Source organism: Crocuta crocuta, unplaced genomic scaffold (assembly GCF_008692635.1).
Source record: "Crocuta crocuta isolate KB4526 unplaced genomic scaffold, BGI_CrCroc_1.0 scaffold337, whole genome shotgun sequence".
Classification (NCBI taxonomy): Eukaryota; Metazoa; Chordata; class Mammalia; order Carnivora; family Hyaenidae; genus Crocuta; species Crocuta crocuta.
Window position 1 is genome coordinate 5,455,508 of NW_027528873.1, and position 27,502 is coordinate 5,483,009.

The 27,502-nt window shown below is 43.3% G+C and overlaps 1 protein-coding gene and 1 long non-coding RNA gene across 3 annotated transcripts in view; one reads left to right on the forward strand and one right to left on the reverse strand.

Annotated features, from left to right (window-relative positions):
* Positions 1-27,502, reverse strand: part of SLC9A9 (solute carrier family 9 member A9) — a 659,022-nt gene that overhangs the window by 13,731 nt on the left and 617,789 nt on the right. The gene's annotated exons all lie outside the window — the stretch shown is intronic.
* On the forward strand, positions 324-25,897 carry LOC144225510 (uncharacterized). Its single transcript, XR_013333328.1, has 2 exons — positions 324-460; positions 25,377-25,897. It is a non-coding gene; the product is annotated as an uncharacterized LOC144225510 (long non-coding RNA).

Sequence of the window (27,502 nt, forward strand, 5' to 3'; positions counted from 1 at the left end):
ACTGGGCTCCTTGGTTCCAGACAGACAGTGCAGAGGCAGAAAAAGGGCAGTGGAGTTTGTGGAAAGTTTAAAGGAAAGACAACAGTGGTAGGATACCAAAGCAACCAACCTAAGTAGAGCAAGTAGACATCAGATAAACAAGGGGAATGTTGGAATCATGAGGCTGGAGATAAACCTGAGAGCTCATCTGATCCACTACCTTAGTTCTTAATAGAGAAGAAAGTCTAAACCTCGTGTTCCTCCAAGTGTGGTCACTTGACCATTTGCACTGGCATTTCCTGTTTTGCTTGTTAAAACACAGATTTCCAGGTCCTTGAACCTGACCTGCTTGGGTGGGAGTTCTAGTTATCTGCATTTTACCAATCCCCGAAACACCACTGGTCTAAGTGATGCAGAGAAGAATGGCAGCTGGTTTCATGAAGGACTCTGAGTGTGGGAGTGCCACATCTATGAATGCACGGTACAGTAATAATTATAATATTTATATCGCCTTTACTCTTACTCTTATTGTTTTTCCTCCTACTATTGTGTCCTCAAGACTTTTCCCTTTGGACACAGGAGATCAACAGATTTACAGTAATTTTTGCTGCCTATCACATGCAGTTGAAAACCACTGAGCCATATGGAATGCTACATTTGGCTCTAGTTGTTTTGAAAGGAAACAGTTCTGGAGAAAAATGCTGCTGCTATTCACATGGAGTAGGTCTTGGCTTTTAGTGGCCTCTGGTTAAGGGAACTGCCACCCAGATCCAGACCCCCTCTGTCAGCTCACAGTGATTTGACAACAGACCTTTATGGGTCACTTCCCTGGCCATGTGTCAGAGAACTGGGCTTTGAGAAGTAATTCTGCTTCAGCATGCTAAGTCTTCACTCTGGTTTGGAGGGAAATTTCTACTTGATTCCTTCCTCCAGACTTGATTGGATATGGTCTCATGAATGTTGGAGCCTCAGCTGGATATTCCAGAATTCATATTTAAGACACAGGTGGGCAGCCCTGCCCTAGCCCCCTCGGGCTCATTCAGCACCCCAAGGGGCCAGGTCTTTCCCCTCCAGTGCAGAAGACTGCGTGTCTGAGGGGGACTGGTCTCAGTGTGAGCATGGAAAGGGATTCCTTGGGGATGCACAATTGTTCTCATCTTCTACCTCTGAGGAGACAGGAACAGTCCATTCTGTATCGGCAAGGGGAGCCTATGGGTCAGGACTCTCAGAGCATGAAGTTAAAGTAGAAACTACCTTCAATACTTTCATGGAAAGGGAGACAGCAGACACCAAACACAGATGACTGAGGTTCCTGCTGCTGTGACTGTTTCTCAAATGGGGCAAAAGTCTCCAACTCTTTATGTCTTGATTTTCTCATTCCTAAGGAGACACATGGTGCTATGTTAGGTATTCGTTGGATAACTATTTAGAGATTGCAATTACCTTGTGTATTTGTTTCCCAGGACTGCCATAGCAAGTACCACAAGCCATGTGCCTTAAACAACAGAAATGTATTGTTTCACAGTTCTGGAGGCTGGAAGCCTGAGATCAAGGTATCGGCGGGCTTGGTGGTTTCTGAGGCTCTGTCCCATGCCTCTCTCCTAGCTTCTGGTTATGGCCAGCAATTCTTAGTGTTGCTTGGCGTGTAGATCCATTACTCTCATCTCTGCTTTCATCTTAACATGTTGTTTTCCCTGTGACTTCACATGACTGAAGCTTTCTTATAAGCAAGTCAATGATACTGGACCCATCCCATTCCAGTCTGACTTCATCTTAATTAATTACATCTACAATGAACCCATTTCCAACTTAGGTTACATTTCAAGGTACTGGAGATTAGGACTTCAATATATCCTTTTTTTTCTTAGGAGTAAATAATTTAGCCCATAACTTCCTGCTGCTTCTGAAAAATCCCAAGTCTTCTGTTCATTTTTATTTTTTTTTCATAGTAGTTAAAAAAGACAGGCTGGGTGTGACTCATAGCTTTGCTACTTACTATCTGTGAGTGGGAAAATTTCCCAAGCTCTTGGAGCCTCATCTTTGTCATCCCTAAAATGAAAATAGCTTACAATAGTGACCTCACAGGGAAGAGGAATAAGCGAGATGAAAATAGATACAATTTTTAGCACAGTTTTGGGCACATACTATAAGCACTCAATAAATATTAGTTAAATTATTATTATTATTCTTTCACTGTGTCCCTTAAGGAATTTTGTGAGTATTAGAAATATATTTCAAGCATCCCCAGGTCAATTTACTCATGAAACACCTACCACGTACCCTGCAGAGTTCATAATATTTCTTGTGCTGGCTTCTGGAGCCCTGAGACAGATATTGCAAAGTTTCTCTCAGAAGATTCCCTTTGATTCTTGGAGCAGTGGTCCCACACAGGGTGCCCAGGGAGGCACTGCTCATTGTTTCCTGACAGCAGGATTTCTGTGGAGCATTTACATTGTGAGGGTCCTAACAGAACCCTAAAAAGACAGGAATGACCTATGTCTGTAAGAATGAGGTGCGTGCTCAGAACGCGCTTGCTTTAAGTTCACCTCAGAGCAGCTCTTTCTCGTCATCACATTTGTTTCTCTGGGCCCTGATTGTCCTCGAGGCCGTGCTAACTTTCCAATACTCTGAGGACACCTTCTCTGACCCTTTAGCAAACTCAGTAGAATGCATGCCTCGTGGCTCTGTGAGGAAGACAGAACTTTCTCTCTCTCTCTCCCTCCTTCTCCCATCCCTACCCCTGAAATGCTGGCTGCTGTAACCCACTGAGTTTGTTATATGTATGGGAATCAGGGTATGTGACATTAAGTTATTTTTGAGCTATAAAATGAAGCCCGTTCAGGAGACATTAGAAGCTTTATTTCCTTTGACTGAGGAGATACAAGAGGAGAGCTCTTTGTTGTTACAGGGTCACGTGTCATAAATAATCTCATTCTCCTCTCCAGGCACGTTTTTCTCTCAGATGCAATCACTTTCAATTTTTTTTTTCCCTTTACCTCCAACTTCTACCTGGAAATATGTTTTACAATTGCTACTGAGTACATGCCCTAACATCTGCTCAATTGTATATACGTAACACTAAAAATACTTCTATGATGCATTTGGATCTATTCCTATTCCCTATCCTACCCTAGCTTACCCCATTCCATTCCACCTCTCTCCTATTATGGGTATACTAGATGTGGCTAGTGTGTACCAGTATCCAATCCTCCTCTTTTTTTCTGGTACCTAAAGTAGGTACATCAGCTTCTTTGAAGAGGGGAGGGGTATCTATATGACTAATTTCAGCCAATGTGTATGGTTCTGAGTGGCTAGTGTCACTTCCACAAGGACCTATAGGCTGAAGACCTCTATTTCAGTTAAGGCATAATTCTGTAGGGCCAGCATGCAACCTTGCCGACTTCTTCCCTGCTACCATGAACCAATGAGGCCTCAGGCTGAGAGAGTGGAGCTACAGATCAAAGCTGCCTGGATCACTGAGTTGCCACATAGAGGATAGTGGCCCAAGAGGGTCATCCATAACCTTCGCAGCCTTTACGTGAGAAAGAAATTAACTGCTCGATGGGCCACTGAGATTTGGGAAATGTTTGTTAGCACGATATAGTCTATCCTGTTCTGACTAATACAGTGTTCTCTACCATTTCATTTGTTGTTTAGAAATGCTGGTCCCAACTTGTTATGGATAGCTTCCTATAGTTTGCAAATCATTTTCCCAAAGCATCTGCCACATTGATAACCCCAAAGTATAGACAGAGAGAGGACTCTCCATAGCGGAGGGAGAACATAGACCACCACTATGTCTCCTCAGGGTCTTAACTTTCTGGAGTTGGTGAATTTCAGGAATAAGGACTAAGTGGTTGTGTGACTAGGATCCTAGAGAGTTAGGTTGCAGTTGCTTCGGTTGAGGGGGGCTGTGGGGCACCAGAGAGTAGGTCGAAAGGTGGCTGAGTAGTGGACTTACCCTTTCTGTGCGATTTTGCCTTTTAGATGTACATAGCTCCAGATTCAGGCCTTATATATTCTTGGCACTTGAACTTCATTGCCCTCTGTTGATCCCTCTCACCTACCTTTCCAACCATTTTCCCCACACTCTTTCACAAACCTTAACTCCTGAGAAATACAATTAGGCACTGGTTCCCATTTACATATCACTGTGTTTCTGGGCCTTTGCATATGCTGTTCTCTCCATTTGAACTTTTCATTTTAGCTGGCACTTGGAAATCTTAAATCAATTCTGACACAGCTCACTGTGTCATTCTGTCTCATTCTGTCATTGCCTCTGAAATCCCAGTGATCTTTTATTTACGACTTTCCTAGCATTTGCCATTCTCTCCCCTATGGTTATTATAGTTCTCCTCCAATCTCATCTTGAGCTAAGCTGCTTCTCTTTTAGTTTTTTTCATAAAAGTCCATTCAGATAAAAGGGTTCCTATGAACAATAACCACAGTACATACCCAAAAGTTAGAAAATCCACTGACTTAAAAACAAAACAACAAGGTTAATTTACTAAAGTTGACATGGAAGGCCTTGTAGGCTGGCACAGTTCCCACATCCCCCAAATACTTAACAGACTTTTATCTTTAATGTTCTATTTCCACTACCGAGGATATCCTTCCTTACTTTGTCTTTCAGGGAGACTTGTTTATTCTTTAAATCCTGTGGAATAGATTGCTAGTATTTGCCTAGCCAATATCCCATCTCCCATTCCTCCTTGTAACAGAAGGAGGTTCTATTTCCTCAGCAGATTGAATGGCCAATGAAATGGAAAGTTTGTTGGGTAGAATTTCTAGAGAAGCTCCTAAAAGATAGTATCAAATTTGCTCTTTTTCCCTTCTTGCTTGGAACTTAAATGAGCTGTCTGGTGTTCCAGCAGCCATATTGGGGCCATAAGGTACACTTGTGGACAGAAGCTGCATTCTAAGGACTATAAAGGAGAAAGATAGAAGGACCAGAGAAATACTGATGACATCATGGAACTCTATTACCAGCTGTATACTGTCTAATGCTGGGCTTCTTTTACATGAGATGAAAACCTCTATTTTGATTAAGCTATGGTTATTTAGATTTTTTCCGGTATATGCAGCCAAACACAGTCCTAATGGACATGCAGCTCAATGCAAATAGCTCCTCTTTGTGTCTATTCCTGTATTCCAACTAGAGAATTTTTTCACTGGGGCTCCCACAGACCTTCACTCAAACCTCTCTGATTGATCATAACATATCAGGATTTTCTGACTATACATCTCCTCTCCTATTAGACTGTGACCTCCTTGAGGGCAGAACATTTTCTCATTCCTTTTCTCATCTGCAGTGATTAATGCCCCATAAGCAGAAATGAGTCTTCTCAACTGATGTTTACTGAATGGAACTGAGACTTGAAAAGCATTTAGGGTTTTCTGTTAACATGTAAATTATTTTGGGAAAGGTATTATCTGAAGCCTACACCTTATTTGGGATTTAGTTGGTGAGAAATCAAGTCATGGGAAATGACACCGGATGGGAGTCTTAGGGAGGGGGTGAGAGAGATGAGTATGTCAGACTGGGCCCTGGCAGGAAAGGTGGGAACACCTGCAGTCATATGTTCCAGTCTGCCCAGATCTCCCGAGGCGGCTCTCCTTTGCTGTTATGTTTTCCAGTATACAAAACCTCACTCCCCTGGAAAGCCCTGAGAGGAGACTGCCTGCCTTAGGAATGCTTTACATTACCCCTCCTGCCTCTCTGAAAGGCAAAGCTTCTCTCCTGAGACTGGGTATCACAGATAACTGGCTCCTTGGGCATACTTACAAGTCCCTCCTGTGTGCCCCAACTTTGTCCCTTTGGTCCTCCCGAACCACTTTGGAAGGGTCCATCACTCTTGAGTTGCAAGATTAAATGAATGCATGTTTGGATAAGATACTTCTGGGCCCTAGATCAAAGCCTTCACTACTCGGGGTCTAGACCCCTTTCAGAGCAAGTATAAAACCTGCCTTCCCCTTCTAGTGAATTATGGGTGCAAAAGGAGAGAAGTACTGCCCATATCTGCCATATCAATACATCTTCTCAGGGGTAGAGCTCAGATGGCGTACGCAGAAACCACTGTACTGAGAAAATGGAAAGACATACTTTCTATTAAAACCACTCAGAATTTTATTGGCATGGATAGATATGATCCTTTGCCTAGGAAAACCCACTGGAGGGCAAATTAAACCATGCGTCATCATATGATTATTCTCTCCTTGTAAAAGTAATAAAAAATGTTTTGGTAGGTTTGTTCTGTGTGTTTGTGTGTCTGCCTTAACAAACAGTTCCAGGGCCTTTTTTTTTGTAAGTCACAGATCTGTATGTGTGCTAAACCAGTGGTAGGAGCTATCCCGCTTGCCACAGAAAAGGAAGAGAAAGCACTGAGTCGTTATACAATTTCACTCTCCTAAATCAAACCTTCCATTTGCCATGATTATTTACCATTGCTTTGTAATTGTGAGCAGACAGCTGAGTGGAGCTGGAAGTCTATTCATTCTTTAAAGTGACATAAAGTGGCACTTGGAGTCCCAAACGATAATTGTTCTTTTCTCCTTGTTAATATCTAACCGCTGCTAGGAGTTCTGTGCAAGATTCATTTAATGCCAGCTCCAGAAATTTCTGTGGGATTTGGCTCTTGGCCTCTTTTTGAAACCCAATTTGAAATCACCCTGAGGAACTGGGAAGGCTGAATTGATTGTGACCTTCAGTCAGAATTCCTCTCTAAATATTTTAGCAGCATGGAGAGTTTTCCCTTATTTACATTCCTCTGCTACTCAGTAGTGGTAGTGGGTGGGAAGCATTGGCCATTTCTCAGAAATGTGATTACTTTGAGGGCATTTCCAGCTCAACCTGAATCTTAGGAATCAGAATCTGGTAAGGAAACTAGATCTTTGGAGATTTCCACCTTAGTGTTTAGGCAAAAATTTGAAGCCCATGAGACCCACTCTGCAATGGTGGGTGGGTCCTTGCTTTTGGGGCTTCCCCTCACCCCCTACTGAACTAATCATTTGTGGGTGAGCTGCCAAGCCTAGTAAAACTTTCTGCTGATCACATTAGTGAGATACAGACAGCAACATCCTTTGGCTGTATGTGAGGTTTCAAATATCCTTGCAATCCTTGCTGATTAACTATAAATAAGGATAGAAAAGTAAATATATGCTGCTATCAATGGGCCTTTATTTTTTTTAAGTTTTATTTATTTATTTTTGAGGGAGACAGAAATAGTGCAAGTGGGAGAGAGGTGAGGAGAAAGGGAGACAGAATCCCAGGCAGGCCCCCACGCTGCCAGGACAGAGCCTGATGTGGGGCTCAAACCCACGAAACTGTGAGATTATGACCTGAGCGGAAACCAAGAGTCAGTCACTCAACTGACTGAGCCACCCAGGCGCTCCTCAATGGGCCTTTCTATAGTATAGAGGAGCTCCTGCTATTCTTACCTCCTGATTTCAAATTCTATGTAACATTGCTGAGTTTCTGACATGAGTTGGAATAAAAAGCAGTAAGTTCATGCCTCTTTGGGCCTCTGGCTCAGAACTGCAGGGTTAATGGTGTCTAGCATTTATTAAACACTATGTTGGAAGCTCTGTGTTAAGTATTTCACATGAATAATCTCCTTTAACCCTAGGAGGTACCTCTTTCATTATTCCCATTTTATGGGTAAGGAAACTGAGGCACAGGGAGACAAAGGAGCCATCCCATGGCCACACAGCTAGGTAGTGGTAAAGCCAGGAAGTGAACTCAGGTTGCTGTACTACCAGCTTGACTCTCCCTCTCTTTGACTCTGGAGCTCAATGGCCTTGAAAAGAGTCATCAGAGGTGACTCTTAGGAGGTCTTAGAAAAGACCTTCACGTTTCTGAATTCTCTGAGGTTTCTTTGGCACCATTTATACCTGAGACCATCAAACCAATAGGTGACTGTAGCCTAGAAGCTTTGTGACAAGACTCATGGGCTCGGGTTGGGAGAATTGCCCACCATTTGGTATTTGCCATGAGAGAATTTACTGGAGATTTCCATTTTCAGTGGTTGAAGTTTTAACATTTTGTCCCATGCATCACTGGTTGTTTGAAGAAAATAAGGAAAGGAAAATAGGGGCACCGTAGAAGAGGAAGAGGTCTCTCACCATCCCACTTTCTCTTATAGTTTTGAGTTTCCATTCATGAGCAGTAGTGTTTCAAGCATTTTAGGAATTGGATACATAGTTGAGAGAGTATGAGATGTGGCTTGTAGCCCAGAACCAAGGAGAGGTTCGAATATAGAGGTTAGTAATGCAAGCAGAACTGAAAGATTCTTTTCTCTTTCATCCAACAAAAGAGAGGTCAAGGGCTTTCAAAAATTGGTGACTGTGGAAGTTTGGAGAGTTTTCATATTACACATGCCATCTGCTGACTGAATAATAGTCATAATTTTCTCCTAATTGATTTTCTTTTTTTGTTGCCAGTTTTAAGAGTGCTTGCCAATAAAGGTGTGTGTATACTCTGGAGGTGGTCATGGTAGAGAAGGGGTGAGGGTCTCAATAAACCTTCCTAGCACCTGCCTGAGAGCTAAGGCGAAGCCCTGGGCCTGTGTGCATGGTGCCGCTGGACATAGAAGCTCTGTGACCTTCTTGAGGATTTGGAGGAGGCCAAGCCAAGCATTCCAGGACTCTTTCTATTGACTTCTGTGGGGCCACAGGACTAACACCATTCAGATCCATGAGAGAATTTTGAAAGGAAACTAAGGCATTGTCAGTACAGGGTATGCCCAGGGTCCCCACCAATCACTGAAGTTTACCACTTGGTAACATCCCTTCCAGCTGCCTAACTTCCTTTCAGCTGGGAACTCCCAGTGTTCTTGTTCAGGCCAAGCCTATATTGTTTTGCAGTGTGGAGTGATATTCTTTTTCTTCCATTGATACTTCTCAGTTTAGGGATGCAGTTCTAGATATAAGTGGAGCTGGAAAGCTACCACAGCAGATTTCAAGGACTGCAGATAGCCATCAGAATGGTATCTTCTGGTGTTCTCCCCAGGTAGCAAAAAAACCTCAGATTAACTCTAAACTCTTTAGAATTAAACTTCACAGTGTCTGATAGATTGTGCAGGTCACCTTTGAGTCATTATAACCCACATCATTAGAAGTCTTAATGCAAAATTGTGGCTCCCCTATTTCTGGACCTCACAAGGGATGTGCCACCGTCTCATCTCTCAGGTCCTTCTCTGTCCTGGTAGCTGGGCTGGCATGAAATGAGTGATAATTGCAGGTAAGCAAGGAAGGCCCAAGAATGCCCAGCAAGGTAGTTCTAGATGGACTGTTGGCGTTGATTCAGAAGAGGTGGCAAAGCCAACTTTTCTCATTCTGTGCTTAACTTCTCTGGCTTGGTCAGCTCACACTTTGGGCAAAAGATTTTTCTTTGCCAATTTAGGAGATTTCTAATAAAGCAAACTGATTTATTTGAGGACTCAAAAAATAGCCTCCCAAGGGACAGACATCAAAGGGTGCTATAGACAGGAAAAATTCTTTTACCCCTTCTTTACACTCTGGGAGTTTCTTTTCCTGTGCTTACCATTGCTAGTTTCTCGTGTGATTTTTGTGTTTCATTTTTATGATTCACAGGTTCCTGAAGTTGAAAGAACCTGGAACAGATTGTCCATTGTTTTGAGTTATCCTTGCAAATTCTCTCTCTTGGCCCTACACAATGAAGGAGCTGACTCGATAGCTATTCCCTTGAGGTTTGGAATAATTCCCATTGCTGCTATTCGAGCAGGCCAGTACAATCATTTCCTCATTTTCTGCTCAGCACCTTGTCCCTCAGTGGTAATGGAATAATAGTGAGTTAGTTTATAGAATCATTGCATTTATGGATCTTTGCACTTTAATTAGAAATGTCCTGGGTTAAGAGAATTGCGTGACATGGACCCTAAAGGGGATTTTAGAGATTAAAACATTCCCAGAGATAACAATTTGAGGTTTCCAGGAGGGCTCAAAATGATACGAAGTGCTTACTTTTAAGTATAATTAGGATGGTGTTCACAAGTAGATTTTGGCCTGTACAAAAAAAANACTGGTACCGCAGTATGGTGGGGAAAGGGAGAATGTTTCCAATAAATGATGCTAGGTTGATTGGATAGAAAGTGGAAGGTACTTTGCCTTCTACCTCACCCTGTACCAAAAAAAAAAAAAAAAAGCCTTCTTGGAAGAAAAACAAATTTGGGCTTTTGATCGATTTGTTTTTATTCAGAAAAGCTGAAGTGGAATTAATTTTATGTGTGGAGAACTGGCCATTGCTTTTACTGTGGACAGTACTACAATAGGAAAAAAAGGAACATTTCCTTCTGAAGTGAATTGAGAACTAAAGAGCTTATGGAAAATAGCTTTCAAATGATTATTTTTGTTTGCTTAAATGCTTGATTATGATGATTGTAATTCCAGCTATACACAGAGAGAGCATGGAATAAAAAGCTAAGCCTAGACTCCCATTATAACAAAACCCAAAGAACACATCACACTTTATAAAATCCAAATGCCCACAGGTTTCCTGGGACTGCTGAGTGAAATAGAAATACATAGCTCAGGTCCTACTGATTTGCATTTTCAGGGCCAGGAATTCTTTCTAGGCGTCATTTGAAAGATGTACCTTGGCCCTGGGTCACTGTAACAACTTAAGAAATGAGACCTGAATTTGGAATTTTCTTGCTTTGCATGCAAAGGTTGGTCCTCTGGATTACGACAGGAAGCCTCTACGGGTGAGTAATACATCTGCAGATGGCTCAGGGTTCCAGACAATAAGCTCATTCCAGTCCCTGAACCAGACAGTTTTGAGTGAGATGATTTCATGCCGGCTCTGGAGGCGATGCCTCCTGCTACAGCATCGCTGCTGAGCAGAGCCCTGTTGACAGTGACGTTCCATGAAGCAATTCTTGTTCTTTGAGTGGTAAGAGTAGAATCATTACACACATGCAGTCACTTTAACTTCTCAGACTATAACCCCCATGAATAATACCAATAAATTTTGAACCAAGAGCCTAAAGCCACAGTGGCCAGAAAATCAAGTAGAGAATTTCAAATGACTTTGGAAGATCCAAGGACGGCCATGGGAATTTAAAGCTCTGATCCTTTCTGGCCAAAAGCAAACCAAATACCCTTGCTTCTGCCCTCATCCAGCTTTGCATCATGCATGCCATTGCATTGCATGGATCCAGCCATTGCATCATGGCCCCAGGGATGGCGAGGATGTGGTTGCAAGAGAACTGCCAGTGCTGGTGGAAGGCTCAGAGGGCCGGTGGATGGCTTTGAGAGCGGTCCATTGTCAGAATGTGAGCCTGCCTCAACCTGAGGAAGGACTAGGGCCACTTGATAGCTGCTGGTCTGCTCAGCTGGGTTGTCAGTGGTAGCAGAGGCTGGAGGCAGAGGGTTCTGTACACAGGGTGGGAGGAGGGATGCTTATAGGGCCCTTGTCTACACCTGCTCTGTTGTAGGGAAAAACAGAGGAGCTTGGTGTTGGAGGCTCAGTTTACTGCCTCCTAAACAACAGCAGCCAGTGATATGTCGTGCCAGTAACAAGGCGGCTCTAGTACACTTTGACTTGGCTTTTTGTTTCATTCAGTTTCAAGAATGTTTCTGAATAGTTTTAAAAAACATTCCTTTGTCTTCACCCTATCAGCTCTGAAGCTCTGGAAAAAAAGGCCAAGACACAGCAAGGACACCTCACATTTGTTCTGACTGAAATTGACTTTCTTGTCTCCCTCTTACTAAGACCTGTTGCTCTCCCCCATGCTCCCTGTCTCATTAAAGGCTCCATCATGCACTGTCATGCTCAAGCATGGGTCTGACTTTCAACTCTGTTTTCTCACTTCTGCATCACAGTCGATCAATCAATCAGTTACCAAGTTCTGTCTCTTCTACCTGCCCAAGACTTCCTTATCCATCCATTCATCATCGATCGATCGATCGATCGATCGATCCATCCATCCATCCATCCATCCATCCATCCACTTCTCTCTAGCCCAAAACTTGCTGCTGTTCACTCAGGCTGCTAGCATGTCTCTTCTCGGTGGCTGCAACAGTCTCCTCACTGGTCTAGGGACTGTACTGAGCAGCCCCAGCTCACTGCCTGCCTCCACTCACAGCCAGAGTGGTTCTTCTGCAATGTTGATTAGATTATGGTACGTCTCTACCTACAACCCTATCGAAAGCTTCCTGTGGCCCTGAGGAGTCTAAACTGGACTCTTTGAGACCCATCTCCTGCCTCTTTCAGTGTAATTGCATGTGCAAAGTCCCGTCTTCTATCATTCTTTGCACTTCTATTTCCTCCACCTGAGTGCTGATGCCTCCACTGTCCCTGGCTACCTCTGCCTCCTCAGTTACTCAGGACTCAACTCAGGTGTCAGGTCCTCTGAGCTCACTGGGACTCTCCCTCCTAGGGACTTCTACATCCTGAACCCACTGTAACTAGGGGGACTGGGTAATCTATTGTCAAAACTAGAACACTCATTGGAGTAAAAGGGGGCACCTGTACATATTATACATGGACAATGGGGGGTAAATTGGGACTGACCCAGGCAAACCAAAATATATGGTCACCCTAATTATGGCATTTATCACACCTTCAAATTGCTTGTCAACTGGTCAGTCCTCCCCTCCCCCTACAGACAGTCTACAAGTTCTCTGATGACAAAGAATACCCAGTTTCAATGTAGTTGCTTCCATAATTGGTTCTCAGTACATCTATTTTTTTTTTTTTTTTTTTTTTTATAAATAAATGGGACAAATATGGCTGAAACAAGTAGAAGTCTGGTCATGTGGTCCCAGATTCCAGAGTTGGATGGGCAAACATTAGTCCTCAAACCCTGCTAGCAGGCCTGGGTGTCTAATGGAGTAGATCTTCTCTGTTTCCTCTCTGAAGAAGCCTTCAGCCATCACAAATGGCACAGAGAAGGGGTGTACTAGTTTACCTTGCTAACATCCCCCAAATTCTGAATTCTAAGGTGCATCTAGCTGAAATGAAGCACATGGGTTGGGTCCAAACTATGTTTCATGGCAGATTAAGCACCTTATGATATTAAGACATTACATGATAAATGGGTTCTGGGCCTAAATAAGTCATGAAATTAAGCATATCTCTTTATTGCTAAGACTCTTCTTTCTACACACTGTTAAGCAAGCAGTGTTTCTCAAATTTAGATAGGACCTGTTCTCCTTACCTCTTCTGTCTCTTAGACTTCATGTTCCATGGAACCCACTTTGAGAATTAATAAAATCATGTTACATCTAGACATCTCTAGATAGGTGAAAGTTTTGAGTCCCTCAAGGTCAGGGCTATACTTTATGTCTTCCCATTGCCTAGACTGAGACCTGGCACATAGTCAATGCTCAAAAACTGTTTGTTGCATGTGGACTAGAATATCATGTATTCAACTGAGGATAGGAAAGCCTGGGATTGAGGGAATTCTGGCAACCCCGCCCTGCGGCATCTCAGATACCTTAGCGATAGGAAGGGTGCTGACTTGCCTAAAAACGACATGGGAAACAGTGAGGCTGGTGGAGCTTCACCCTCCGAGCAGTGCCCTCCTTGGCCTCACACCGTTTCCATCCCACCCTCCCAGCGTCCATTCCCACAGGATTTGACTGTCAGTGTCTGTTCGCCAAAATGCTAAGTTGATGAGGCTTAGTCTTACTTGGTGATGTTTGCTTAGATGCTTCCTGCTGACTAACACTCTCGTGGTCTCAAAGGGACACAGCTTGAGTGGCAGAAGGCCAGGTGGCAGGGCTTACATGGAGCAGGACCTTGCCCCCTCTACTACACATTATATTTCTCACTCGACTCACTAGTGAGGCTGGCCCTGATGGTGTACCAAAGCCAGCTGTTCTCTCCAGCACTGGAAGGAAACCTTATGGGTCAGCATTCAGAAAGGAAAAGGCTGAGGATCTTGGCTTTGAGACATGAGGAAAGAAAAGCACAAACTCAACTTAAAACTATCCAGTGATGGAGGAAAAAAATATAGCAATCACAAGTGCAATCCAGCTCCCATGGCACAGGTTTAAAAAGTCTCTCCTGAAGAGGATTTTGCAGGGTAACTGACTTTTTCTTTTGAGATACCATTCCTTCTTTCAAATTTATTATTTATTACAGAATGAAAAAATTCTGTGAAGCTACAAGCCTCTTTTTCCACTTACCCTTTTCCCCACCTTTTAAAAGGGGGAAAAATCAAGAAATGCCACAGTGAAATTTTGGAGTTGAGCCAATAAGAGCTGTAAAGTGAGTCCAGCTGAAGATCATCACCCACACCTCTGCTCTGAGCCAGTGATAGTGGGGTTGGAGGGGACTCTCACATAGGTTCCTTTGCTCCCACAAACAAGGGTCATCCTCTTGGCTCCTTTCTGGCCTAACCTGCTACTCCAATTGGAACAGCAGGCAAGAGCCGGGGATTTCAAAGTAGCTGAAGTCCCTCCACTGAGCACATGGGATGAGGACACAGAACCAGAGTCCTTCTGTTTAGCTTAGACTCCCCTGCACCAGGCCCTGGCGTGGTGCTTGGCTGCCATGGAATAAATAAGGATGATATGTAGCCTCGTCACTTTAGGTCAGATTTTACCTCTAATTAAGTTCTGTCTCAGCTGACTTTGCTATCACACGGATTAGGAAACACTTTGCATTTCAGGGCAGTTTGGATTTCTGAACTACTGAGGACAACTTGTAGACTTATACTGTCATTTCCATGTATGGCTGAGTAAACCAGATCAGAAAGCTTAGGGAATTTGGCTCAATGCCTCCATCTGTGACTGGGACCCGACTTGGCCTACTTCCAGGGCCTTGTGCTTTCTGCTGTATTCTGCCTCCTCCTGGCCACATGAAGATGCTCTGTTTGTGTTTTCCTGTGTTTTTGTAGCAGCCCTTGTAGCTGGAGGACATCCTAGAGCTAGAAAATGAGGGGCTTGAAGGTTCTTCCTGACCTCACATTTCATGATGAAGGAAATGTACGTACCACTGTCTAAAACACACCTAAGTAAACACCTAGGAAGAGAAATCTGTCCGCTTTAGGATAAAAAATGCAAGACCCTGGCGCCTTTCGGACCAAGTGGTATATGTGAGTCCCCAGATCCCTCTGTGCTTGAGGTCACTGCTCAGGCTACAGCAAAGGTGATCTTAACTGAGACAGGAGCCTGGGGCTGGTTAATGTTACACCTGCTGGGGGACAAAATAGAAGCCACTAACCACATTATAGGCCCCAGAGCTGTAATTAGAGCTCTGATTTCTTTCATTCTTTTATGGGTTTTTTTCAGAGTGGTTGAAGGTGGGGGAAAAGACCCCCCCTCCATTAAATTGGTGAATGTGTAGGTATACATTTCTCTTCTCATCTATCTTTATTTTGGAGTGTGTTTAAGGATACATAGTATATGCATTCCTCTCCTGTATATCTCTATGCTTATATCAATTCATAAATAAAATATATAGCTGCTTGGCTAAAATGTATCACTTGTCTGCAAGATTCCTCTTGCAGGTTAATGTCTCCTGCCAGGAGAGCTGCCCCGGTTTGCACTGACTTTCAATGACCTACTTGTATGCACTGGCTTACGCAGGGTTTAACAAGTGACCTGGCAGATATGTATATCTACATGTATTCCTCATTCTTATACTTTTAAAGTATTATTTGACTTCATTCTGCCAAAAATCAATAGTATGTGTATAAAGTTAGCTTTGCCATCACATCTTTAGATAAGAAAACTGTCATGAATAGATATTTTTATAAATGGCTGAGAAGAGGGAGACTAATTCATGCTGTTTACCATTCTATGGCCGTTCTGTTATTGACATAATTGGCATTTTCCTGATAATTGCCTTCGGTATCCTTAGTGCCTATGGGGGAAAGGACCTTCAAGATGGAATCCACCTGAAGACTGGGCATCGTGCAAGTTCACTTTCTGTTGTTGAATGTGATCTGAGACTGAGGTTGGCAGTTGTGAATTTTAGTAGGTTAGTGTCAATCACGAGAGCTTATCTGAGTCATATTTGGCGTAGAATTGGAAATTCCTGAATAATGTGACACCCGAACACTGGGTAGTCTCAGAATAGGAAGTTGGTTTAATCTCCAGGATCAGATTTTAAAATATGATTCCTACAGTATTTACTCATACTGAAGAATTTCATCTTTTAGCAAAAGTCAATGTTTTGAATTCCTCTGTTACCCTTGCAGGAGGTATTTATTGTTCAAATCAAGCATTCAACTGGGACCAGAGAGTAAAAAAAAAAAAGAAAAGAAATTTGATAAACCTCTTTGCTTATACACATCTGTAAAAACAAACAGAACAAATAAGATGGGATGATAAAACATAAATTCCTATAACATATCGTAGAATACATTCAGCCAAGTCAAGCTCTTGGTGTATTGAGAATAACTGCTTCTTGTAAACTAAATTACAAAGTTGGATAAAAAATCAATGGACTATTATTTATATTTCATTTAATCTAGATGCTTTAATAATGTCTATTTGGCCAAATACAGTATTGACTTTTCATTGCTGTGGGATTCACTTAACCTCAGGTAAAACTAAAAACTATACCCAAATTGCCTACTCTCTCTTGTAATTGTCGGTGTTTACAGTGGGAAAGAACGCTCTGAATGTAGGCAATGGATGGAGGAAGGAGGGGAGATGTAGGAGTTTGGTTTTCTGCCTGCTTCCAATGGGCAAACATGTATAGTAGGTGTGAGATAATAGAAAATATACACGTTCTCCTCCCCACTCCCCACTAGGCTCCTAACCCAGGGCTCCTGACACTTCATAACTTGCTAAGTGATCAGAGCTCTAGGAGCACCACTTGTCCTAATATTTGTCTCTGTCCTGACCCTGGGCTCCTAAGACTCTTGTAAATTCCTAAGCGATAAGAGCACTTAGGAACATTTCTTGTTCTAATGAGGCAACTCTGGGTAGGCTCCTCGATGGGGGCTGGTCACCAGAAAGACCAAGCCATGATTAGAAGCTTGGAATTTTCAGTCCACCTCCCATTCTCCAGAGTGGGGAGAGGGGCTCAAAATGGAGTTAATAATTTGTCATGTCTTCGTGAGGAAGCCTCCATAAAATTCCAATAACAAGGGATTTGGAGAGCTACCAGGCTGATGAACACATCCACACGGGGAGGGTGACCCACCCCAGCTCCATGGGAACAGAAGCTTCTATGCTCGGGACTGCCCAGCACTCCCCCTATGTACCTTTCATCTGGCTATTCATCTGTATCCTTTACCATAACCTTTAACAAACTGGTAAACATATGTAAGTGTCTTCCTGAGTTCTGTGAACCTTTCTAGCAAATACTTTGAACCTGAGGAGGGGTCATTGGAACCTCTATCTGTAGCTGGTTGGTTAGGAGCACAGGTGATGACCTGGACTTGCTCCTGGCGTCTGAAGGTGGGGGGCAGTCTTGTGGGACTGAGCCCTTGCCTATGGGACTTGATGCTATCTCTGGATACATTGTGTCAGAACTGAGTAGGATATCCAGCTGGTGTCTGAGATTTGCTTGTTGTGGAAAAGCCCACACACATTTGGTGACCAGAAGTATCTGAAGTGGTGTGCTGTATGTGTAGTAAAAGGGGCTCACAAGAATGAAACACAGTAGGGAAGAACTAGGTTTTTCTCATTCAGGAAAGAAAACAATCTGGGTTTTTCCTCTAGAGTAGGGTAAGCCTCAAATTGTTAGAGTGCATTTTCAAATCTTGACAAGGCAAGACTATTGCCAACCAAGGTACCCAGTAAGTCTATGACAAGAAAGCAGAGCAATCTAGTGGAGGAGTCTGCATCAGATAAAATTAGAAATTCCAGTTTCTATTTTACATGAACTTTATAAGGAAATTGGCTGGATTCTAAATGGGCTATCCAAATACTAAAAGAAAAGAAATTCACATACAAGGCTGGGGCGGGGAGAAGAGTGAGCAGTAGCAACCTTGAAGGCCTTGCCCAAGCTTCTCTGATAGGCCTTGTATACTATAACTTCTAATAATTGCCTTATTTTATTATTTTAAAAATTTATTTGAGAGAGAGAGAATGTGAGCAGGGGAGAAGGGCGGGGGGGGCGGGGGGAGAGAAAGAGAGAGAGAGAGAGAGAGAGAGAATCTCAAGCAGGCTCCATGCTCAGTGTGGAGCTCCATCCTACTATCCTAGGATCATGACCTGAGCCAAAATCAAGAGTCAGATGCTCAACCCACTGAGCTACCCAGGCACCCCTAATAATTGTCTTATTTAATTCTTATGGCTTTGTAATTTACATGTCAGTGTTTCCATTTTGCACATGAAGAAACTGAATGCTCAGAGTGGTTAAGTTACTTGCTTAAGGTCACACAGCTCCTACTTAGCAGGACTGGGATTCTAGTCTTCGTGGGACAATATGATCTTTCTGCACATGTTCCATGTGGGAAATAGAATTATGTCTAAAATAACATTATCATGAAGATTAATATTTACCATTTCAGTTTGTGTTTATGACTTGCAACATTTTCATCTGTAAGGTAGAGGAACTGATCAGAAGATCACTGAGGTCCTACGTATATGGTAAAATTTAATAATTTGATATTAATGGTAAGGAAAGGCTGAGGTTACCTCTGGCAGTTCATGAGCTGAATCTGGTTTGCAGACAGATTTTGTTTTGTCTCTTGATGGAACAGGCAAATGCCTGATGTTTAAGATTTTTTTGAGCAAACATTAAAACAAACAGAAAAGCTTATCTAAAAATCTGACTTCCAGTTTTTCTTGAACAGTCATCAGATCTGGCAGTTGAGTCTGCACTCCTGAAAGGTAACAGTCACTTGCTTCTGAATACCAGCTGTTCACTTGAGATGCTGTCTATAATTCTTCATTCGTCGTAGCCCCCACCAATCCCTAATGTTCACTGACTGAAGCCATATGTTGATTGCTTTTACTTCTTTTCCCCTCTTCAAATCTGGTAGCTCCCCTTATCTCCACTGCCTGCCTTGCCCCCGGAGGCACCTTTAGGTAGGTTTCATGATACAGAGAACAGTAGCAGCTAGAAGTACTGACTTGCATTCAAGAAACTAACATGTCACTGATCAGTTCTGTGATCTCTGGCTAGCCCATTAACCATTCGAACCTCAGATTCCTCTTCTGTTACGTGGGAATGATGAATGGTTTGGGGAAGATTAAATAAAATAGTCCATGATATTATGCTCTGTATATGTTAACTGACCCTAAGCCATTCTTGAAAACATTCTTTATGGAAATTTTGCCCCCACCACCACTCCACAGAGGATGCTATGCTGATAATGTGCCACAGCCTCTCAAATCCATGTTCACAGCTAACCTTCGAACCACCTATACCCTTTCTAGACCATTTCCCCCTCCCTTTCATGCTTTCTTTAGCCAAGTCATTTTTGATTGTGCTTCAGACCATTTCCAACACTATTATAATTACATAGCAACGCCTTTTCATAATCTGAAGGGGAACAATTAAGGAAAATGCGCAAGGGCTTCTGTCCTCCACCCCCAACACTCCTTCATGCAGCTGCTGTCGGCACCTTTCTTTGCCTACTGAGAAGAGATGTCCCTGAACTTTTAGGCATTTGGCTACTATTGTGGATCTTTCCATTGTCACTCCTTTGTCAGGGGCCTGAAATAATAATATGGTGTTGCCCATCATGTCTGAATCACTTTTTCTTGATTTTAATCAAGTGTCAGCGATGGTGGCAGTACATGCACTTGGAACGGACAATGAAGAGTGGAGCTTGGAATCTGAATAGTGACAAGTAAACAGTAACTCTTGGGCTGGATGCAGGTTTTCAAAGAGTCCCAGGCCTGACTCAGCCTCAGATAAGAGGAAATACAGCCTGTGGGGCCCTTTACAGAAGTAACTGACCTGCATTTCGGCAAAAGCATGAAGTTCAATCAAAATTACTCAGAGTGGAGAATGGCTTTCTCCTTGTATGAATGAGAAAGGTGAGACACAACTTTTGTTTTGCCTGCTGAGTTCTCTGTAGGGTTTATCTGTTTGGACCCAGTGTTGAAGCCTCATTGCAGGGTTCAGGTTAACCACTGTGTGTCCACCTTGTGAATGAACAGGAGGACTAGAAAGTGGGTGTTTAGAGCTTGTGCTGGGCAGGTGCTGGGACAAACAGGGAAGGAAGTCTGTGTGGATTTACAGCCCAACACTGGCCCTTCCCTAGGTGTCTGTTTCTTTCTGTGCTTGAATTAGCCAGTGTCCTTTTTGCTCTACTTATTGGATTATAGCTCAGAGCCTTGTTGCATTTTGTGGCAGGAACATGAGCTCTTACTGGGGAGGTGGAGACGATGTGGCTCACTCGCACTATCTTCATGTGTTTCTTTCTCTTGGGGGTTCATTTCTCAAGTTCAAGATGTGGCAAAGAAGTTCCAGGTCTTCTGAAGAGCCAAACTCAAGGCTGCTAGCAGGGCATTGGCAACAAAGGAACTGCTGCCTTGGGACAGATGCTGTCAGTTAGGAATACATTTCATTTCTTCTTTTAAAAATTTTTTAATGTTTATTTATTTTTGAGAAAGAGAAAGAGAGAGAGAGAGAGAGAGAGAGAGAGATGAGTGGGGGAGGGGCAGAGAGAGAAGGAGACACAGAATCCCAAGCAGGCCTCATCTGAGCTGTCAGCACAGAGCCCGACACGGGGCTCGAACCCATGAACCGCGAAATCATGATCTGAGCCGAAGCCGGAGGCTCAACCGACTAAGCCACCCAGGTGCCCCAAGGAATAAACTTCTAAGCGTTTCAGGGTACTCAAGCACGGCTGAACAAATTCCTTGGATGGTTAATTCTTACGCTTTGAGAGCAGCTTCCATAATGCAGTGCAAACACAGAATATAGGAAAGTGTTGTTCAGTTAGGCATCCTGGGGGCTCTGAGTAAGTGGATCTGTTTTGGGAGCTGCTCTGAGAAATCTGGAAACCAATCATTGCAGATACTGAGTGTGTCCTAAGCTCTTTCCCTTTCCTGCTGGAGGGCAAGGAACACAGGAGCAGGGACTGTGGGACAAACCCTGGGGGCTGCCATTGCCACTTTATAATCTTAGGCAAGCCACTTCATCTCTAGGAGCCTTGGTCTTCCTATTTTTTAGACAGGGATTACTGTGTTCATTGAGATGATGGATGAGGAGAGCGTGCATGCTTGTATCACTGTGTGCCTGATGTCTCGCCATAGTATGTGTTTAAGAAATGTCAGTTTCATTTTCCCTTTCCGATGCCCATGTATTTGCTGTCCTAGCAGAAAGTGGGTTGAAGGCATGGAGAGAGTGTTTAATATTTTATCTGTTATTCATCATTTACTTTCTCTTTTCTAAAGCATTACAGCTCTTTTCTGAGAGGTAAAGAAGGCCCTAAGAAGATTAAATCAGCATGTAAATTTCAGCTTAGTTCAAAGCTAAGCCCCTGAAGAAATCTGTATTTTGCAGAGAAGCTGCAGCTGCAATAGGGACCCAAGCACAGGAGCTGCAAGCAGGCGCACTGGCAAGGCCATCGGGGTTGCTTGCCTTGGCGCACTGGTTCTCAAACAACGGACAACAGGATAGCCTGGAGGGCTTGCTACCCGGGACCTGAACATTTGCATTTCTTATGATTCCCAGATGATGGTGATGCTCCTGGGCTGGGGACCACACTTGAAGAAGAAATGCCACTTAGTGGGAGGAGGCAGGCAGGCAGTGGAGACTCCTGGGCTCTGGGCCCACAATGTCTTTAAGTAGCTGTATGACCTTAGGCAAGTAAGTTACTTGAGCCTTAGGAGACACAGCTTCTTTGTCCAACAACACACAAAAGGATAATTTGGAAAAAGTGTAATTTAGACCAGGGTTTCCTAATCTTTTTTTCTCTAGTGGGTGGTCACCCCAGGCCCTGCTGGCCTGATGGGGGTGCTGAAGGGATCAATATGGTCGCCCATCTGTAACGTATCCAGAGTGTTTTGCATACAGGCTGGGAAAATCTGACCAAGCGGTTAAGAGCATGTGCTTTCATGCTCTGGAAATCTTAGGATAGGTACTCCTTCTGCATTTCCATGTGGTCTTGCAGCTGCTCACTTAGGAGTCAGCCTCAGTTTGGTCAGCTGTGAAATGGGCACAGGGTTCCTACCTATATCATAGGTTTGTGGTGGATATCAAAGGAGTGCATGTAGAATGGTTGGCATGAAAAATACCTTGCACATAGTTAATGCTAATAGCACATTATTATTACCATTAGCAGTTATTATTTCCATTTCTAAAATTCTGTGATTCACTCTTTGTGCCTATCCTATACCTTATTGGAAGAAAGGGATAAACTTTCCCTGTTTAAAAATGTAAAAAGTTAAAAAAATTTTTTTGAAGGGGGAGTGCTCTAAAAGCATGCTTCTCAATCTTTAATATGCATCCAGATCATCTGAGGGAGGACCTTATTAAAATGCAGGTTCTATTTCCTCTGGTCTGGGGTGGGGCCTGAAATTCTGCATTTCTTTTCTTTTTAATTTTTTAATGTTTATTTATTTTTGAGAGAGTGTGAGAGAGCGAGAGCATGTGTGTGCCCATGTGGAGGGGAGCGCAGAGAGAGGGAGAGAGAGTATATGAAGCAGGTGCTGTGCTGATGGCACAGAGCCCAATGTGGGGCCTGAAATCATGAACTGTGAGATCATGACCTGGGCCGAAGTCGGATACGTAACCAACTGAGCCACCTCCAAAATTTTGCATTTCTAAACGGCTCTCAAATGATGCCTGGTTCACAGAACTAGACTCTGAGTAGCAGGGCCCTTGAGCAGTCGTTCACGAACTCCGTTGCATATTGGAATGATTCTGGGATCTTTCAATGACCCCAGACCATTGTCCAAAGCAATTAAACCATAGTCCCTGGAGACAAGGGACAATAGTTGCAGCTTCCCAGGTGATCCCAGGGTGCACAGTTTCAACACTGGAGCTTTTCAAAGTTGGCTGTGTATTGGAGAACTGAAAAAAAAAAATAATGATGTTTGGGTCCTGCTTCCAGAGAGTCTGACTTGGTCTGGATGAAGTCTGAGCACTAGGGTTTTTAAAAGCTCTCAGATAATTCCAATAAGCAGCAAAATTTGAGAACCTCTCTTTGAAGTCTAAAGCAGTCTTTACTAAGGCACAGGGAGAAATTGGATTGATTCATATTCCAGAAGCTTCAAATAATTAATTTCCCTTCAGATGGACCCCCCTCTTCCCTAGGATATTTGCACTGAAATATGGCCAGAATAAGAACATGTTTTACTCTTATTTTAAAGGCAAAAACCTGTTTAACATCTGCATTCAAGAAGCTGTGTTGTCTAGTAGCTCAGAAATAGGCCCGAGAGAGCATTCAGCTCCTAATCCCTTTCACCACTGCCTTCAGTGTGACCTTGGGAAATCTTTTCATGTTCCTTTTCCATATTTCCTCCTTTGCAAAACCTGGCTAATCCCACACAGTGACCACAGGACTGGTGTATGGTCAGATGTGACTTTAAAAATATTCCTGCTGCACGTCTCCTAAGTTGTTGTGATCTGCTGACTAACTTTGGACATTTATGCAAATGCACATTTGTGAGTCTTGAAAATATGTCCCGTTTGAACTACAGTCTTCTATCTCTTCCCTCTTTTAATAGTACCAACTGTTTCCTGTTCTATTCACACAAGGTTTAGGATTAATGTACCCCAGAAATTCACAGAAATCAGCAAGAAAGCAGAAATGGTGTTTGAAAGCTGTGCTGAGAAGGCCAGCTGTACCCAGTCAGTGACCTTCTTGATCCCCCAGGGGAAACGTCCCTCACTTGTCTGCGTGGCCCACCTGGTGCCCCAGCCCACGCTTCTGGGTGATAGGCTGGTGCCCCAGCCCACGCTTCTGGGTGATAGGCCGAACTCCAGCTTAATGAAATGGGCTCGTGCATCGTTGTTTCATTAGCACTTAGCACACTGCCCTTACGTGCTTAAGAGGTGCCTGTTGAACAAGTGAATGAAGTGGCAGAAAGAGGTAAAATAAGACAGAATAGAAGCGCCAATGGCTTCCAGAAAACAGGATGGAAACAATATTAAAGGCAAAAAAGAGAAAATAAGGAATTGATACTAATTGATACTAATAAGGAATTGATCACTAGATAGTGAAGGGAATGAAGTAAAGGGATGAAATAGCCCAATGAGGTAGGTGTGGGAAAAGCCTGGAGGTCTGAGGGAGGTGTGTGTGGAGTGGGGAGAGTGAGGACGCCCCTGAAACAGCCAGAGAAAGAGTGAAAAATGACAGAGAATGGAGGGTAGTGAGTGAGGCGGGCCTGAGGGAAGCTGAAGGTGAAGGGGGAGGAGTAGAAGCTGGGAAGAAGGGGTGGGGAGAGAGAGAGGGCTGTCACAGGGGCCAGGAGTCTTTCTCCTTACCAAGAACAGCCCACTGTGGCTCTGGCCTGAGAGAGACAGGCCTGCAGGGAGAAGCCAAACTCATACAAGTGAAGTGGGTCACTGTCAGGGATTATCACATTTTCTGGAATTGGATGTTTTCAAATTGCATAATACTCCTTGTTCTCAATTATCCTCTACAAGAGAGCAGAGTCCCTCCTGTGGTCCAAATCCTCCCCAGCTGAGCCCCAGACATCCACTAGGAACACCACAGACAACTCCTTGGCAGGCTTTCCTGCCCTTCCTTCCCACCACATCCTGCCCTCCCCCCACAGGGCCACAACTGCATCTCCAGGCATTTCCCTTCCTGACTTCTGCACACTGCCTTCTAGGCCACCTTCCTGTTCCTCCAGGGCCTCCACCAGCCCATTCACAGCCTTTGTGAAGATTAGAAAGGGGCCCATGAGGGTCTCAGGCAGGTGAATTAGAGGAGGGTACAGGTAAGATCAAATAAGACTCATCTCACACATCTGTTCTAAGGTTCTAAGAAGGTTCTAAGAAGAAGCTCTCTCTGTGTGATGGGGGTGGGTGCGTGGGTAGAGCAGTGTTTGGGGAAAGTTTTTCATCGAAAATGATATCAGAGCTGATTTTTCAAAGATGAGCAAATTTTCCCTGTTCCAGGTGTTCTTTTTTGATGGGGAAAAGTGGGATGAGGGGAGAGGCCTTCTACAGGGACGGGGACAGCAGGCGCAAAGGAGCAGCGATGGGGAAAGTTAAGATACTCAGTATTTTTGGAATGCTCATATAAAAGGCAGTTAAGAGGGGCTGAGTGATGGAGATAAGGTTAGAACAGGTAAGAAGGGCCATGTCACGAAGGAACTTGAATGCCATGCTGAGAACCAGATGTCAACTTCGATGAAACAGGGAGTGTCTCTAAGATCCCCATGGGGAGACTGTAGCCACGTCGGTTCTTAGTGGCTCACTGCAATGGTGGACTTGGAAGCCAAGTTGTAGCCACTTGTTTTGGTCTGTTCCTTCAACATAACTTCATGCCAGGTTTGTTTATGATAACAAAATGGACTTCCTTCAATGTCTGTTTCCTTTTCTTGTCTCCTATACACAGGTGAGAATTCTACTGAACTGAGGTGGCCTCAGGGAAGAAGAGAGATGAGAAAGGGCCTTGAAAAACCATTTGATGAGGTGGATCTTGTGAATCTCTGGTTATTGGGGCCATTCAAGGAAACAGCTCCCCCACCCCTGCTTTAATGGCCATACCTGGGAAGTGACTATGTTTTAGCTCCAGCAGCAAGAAACACTTGGGCTAACAGGGGATGCACCATGAGTCAAAGCCACAAAACAGAGAGGAACCCAAAGTCGTTAATCATCTGGAGTTTTATAAGAGAGGCACTTGGGATAAGGGGACATTTATGCCTTTTGCACTTGGCTTCAACTTGATGACATGCAGGCCTCAGTCAAGAACTTGGTTTCAAGTTGACAGGCTTGGTAAAAGTCCAGCCAAGTCTGTCTCATAAATGAGACATCCAACATCTGTCTTCAGAGAAGCCAGTAAATTATTATTATATCACTGCTGATAAGGCTGAGACTCTCTGAGGTTTCTCTCAATAAAGAAAATGTGAATAATAATGACTCTTCCCAAAATGTTCCCTCAGACATTTAAAATCCATTGTCTGTTGGTAATTTTTAAAAAGGTTGGTTTAATTATCTCCCCTTCTTTAAGTCTGGTGGCTTTAAACACCTTAGTTTTAACACAGATCTTTCCAAAAGTTGACCGTGTACCTGCAAGCCAAAGTGAAAAGCATCCCCACCCTTAGATCATGATTTTACCCCCACAAATTCCCCCTTACACACACACACACACACACACACACACACACACACTGGCCTTCTAGCTCCTCCTGCTGGTGACTGCTCAGCTCTGTTTTTAACTTTATAACTGGGTCAACCAATTGATTTAGGTCTATGAATAATAACTTTCAAGAATATCTTACATTTTGATATCTGATCCTGGAGCCAATGTCAAAATTAAAATTTGGGGATTAGGAAAAACATTCCCCTTTCTTTCACATAGGCAGTGACCAGGCAAAGTCACAGCTTTTATATCAATATCTACGGGCTGATTCACTTAGTGATTCCTAAGTGCCAACCGATGTGTGCTATTTGGGTAGAGTGGGAAAGGGAGAGATCTGAGGGCAATTGTTTGAGAAGCTCCATAAGGCATTTCTCCTGCTGCTTGTCACTACGTTCTAGAAGGGGGCATCTGTTCCTTCTTCTAAACCTCTTATTGATCACAGTTACATTGTGAGGCTGTGGCAGCAACTGACGGTGATTATGATAGCAATAGATGTACTGAATGCTAAGCACTCATGTATTCCTCTTGACAACCATATAAGGTAGGCAACACTGTTTTACAGCTGAGAAACTGAGATTCGGAGAAGTTAAGTATATCTTATAAGTGGTGAAACGAGGACCTGAACCAGGTCTATGTGATCTTAAAGTACTGAAGACAATTTTTGTTGCTTTTATAAAAGTTCACAACTACTTGGGTTTCATTCTTTTTATGACAGGGGTGCTGGGGGAGAACAAACTGATGGGAAGAGAAAGTCTAGGGAAGAGGCTGCCAATGAAAATAGAAATACCATAAGGGGGATGCTCTCAAGGAAATGTTTGGGCAAGTTTGACACAACTGGTTAGTGAAGGTGAATTCTATTTTAAAGCCCCTGATCCAGACTCACTGCCCATCATCTCATTAAAACATGAATACATGAAGATAAAAAGTATGTCTTTAACCATAAGTGGGTTGGCAGGAATTGCAGTTCAAGTCACACAACTGCCTCCTCAGCTTGTTTCCTGGCCTGTCTCAATTTCTCAGCTGTCAAGTTCTGGAGAAGAATATTTGCTATATGTCAAATTCATATTTATCTGAGAATGGAAAAACTGTCTCAGAAAACCTCCTTTTGTGCTATATTCTAATCATCAATTTAATCAGATTATGAACATTTGTTTTTTTCTCTTTGTGCATATGATCTAAAAACCATAAAAATGGAACTCCTTAGAATAACATTCTAAAATGTGACAATGATAAATACGGACATTGTTTTCCTTATTGTGTCACTCTAGCCTCACTTTCTTCCTGAAAGATTCAAATGCATCTCAGAAACACCGCTGGGGGTTTTGGAGAAGCATAATAGGAGTGCTGAACAGGAAGGTAGTGGTTTGTTGGCAGAAGGC